The sequence below is a fragment of the Phascolarctos cinereus genome, unplaced genomic scaffold (assembly GCF_003287225.1).
Source record: "Phascolarctos cinereus isolate Bilbo 61053 unplaced genomic scaffold, phaCin_HiC Scaffold_4;HRSCAF=312, whole genome shotgun sequence".
In the NCBI taxonomy this organism is placed as follows: domain Eukaryota; kingdom Metazoa; phylum Chordata; class Mammalia; order Diprotodontia; family Phascolarctidae; genus Phascolarctos; species Phascolarctos cinereus.
This window is the reverse complement of record NW_027555847.1, coordinates 682,442,245-682,443,794: the sequence shown is the minus strand read 5'-3', so window position 1 is coordinate 682,443,794 and position 1,550 is coordinate 682,442,245.

Sequence of the window (1,550 nt, the reverse complement as noted above, 5' to 3'; positions counted from 1 at the left end):
CCTGAGGGTAATTCACCAAATGTCTCAAGTGGGATTGGCAGGACAAACCATAGTTAATGGAGTCAGTGCACCCAGATCATCAATTTTTAGAAATAGAGAATGTCATAAGTATGCGACCTTAACGAAGTCTAACCACTTCATCTTACAGAGAAACTGAGGCCTCAAAATAGGAGGAGATCATATGGTGAGACAGTGACAGAGCTGAGCCTAGAACTCAGGTTTTCTGATTCCATATCCAGGGCTATGTCCACTGCATTTGCCACCCAGAGGTCCTGGGAGCTGGGCAGTTCTCATTTAACATGCTGGCTGCTGCCTGAATCTCCCTTGGCATAAGAGAGCCTGGTATCCTAATCTGTCCAGCACCTTCCTTAAACAGATTAGCTCAGCCCAGTCTGATGTGACCATGGGTTGTCAAAGTGGTAGAGGTTCCCGAGGAGGGAAACAGATCCTAGAACCAAAGAACTGGCAGGGCCCATAGGACCCAGAATGCCAGAAGTGAAAGGTCCTTGGTGAATATCAAAACTGAGAAGGTCCTTAGAACAAAAAAGAGAATGACAGAGTGAAGGGCAACCACTGATTTCAAGCAAGAAGAGTGATCTCTCCATCACTGAAAGTATTCAAGGAGAGGCTGAGTGATGACCCCTGTTGGTGACAATGTAGCAAAGGATTCTTGCTTCAGGTGAGAGTTGAACTAGACCCTGTCCCAGGGCCTGTCCAGCTCTGTAACTCTAAGCTTCCTCTAGAGCTTCATGTGATCCCTTCCCCTTCACCAATGACCCCTCTGCAGGCTGCTAGTGAGGAGTGCTTGGGACATAGGCTCTGTGGCCTCACCTCCCTGAGTTCAGGAAGACTCAAAGGTACCTCCTTCCCCTGAATGTCCTTCTTCCCCCAAATGGCAGTGGCTGGTGAGATCAAGGAAGGCTTTTGTGGCTACCCAAATGAGAAGACAGGCCATCATCCTATTTCCAGAGAAAGACTCTGATTCTCCTTACTGAGTATGGGGTCCTTCCCTATATACCATGTCCCTTGTCTACCCTGGGCCAGAAGCATCACCCAAAATAGAGTGTAAACTCCTTAGGGGGCAAGAGCTGGTTTATTTTTTTCTTTGTCTAGTCCAGTTGCCACTAACTCCTAGCTCAGGACCTGGCATCTCATTGTCACTGACTGAGAGTCTCAGACTTGAAACGGGTCCCTAAGACTATCTAGTCCAACCGTGCATGAACAAACAATTAATGGAGAAGACCCCCCCTCCATCTGTTCCCAAAAGGGGCCTGAGCCAGGTTTCCCTTTGAAGACCTCCAATGAATGTGAACCTTTTACCTCCTGTGGGAGCTACTTTTCTATACCTCTTATTTTTAAGAACTTTTTAGTCAAGGAAACAATCCCAAAGATTAGGAAAAGTGGAAATTGTTTGAAGGAAGCATTTATTAAGCATCTACTATATACTAGGTATTAAGCTACGCATAGGCTGCTAAGTGGAGCCACAGAGCATAGAACACAGGGTCTGGAGTCAGGAAGACTCATCTTCCCGAGTTCAAATCCAGCCTCAT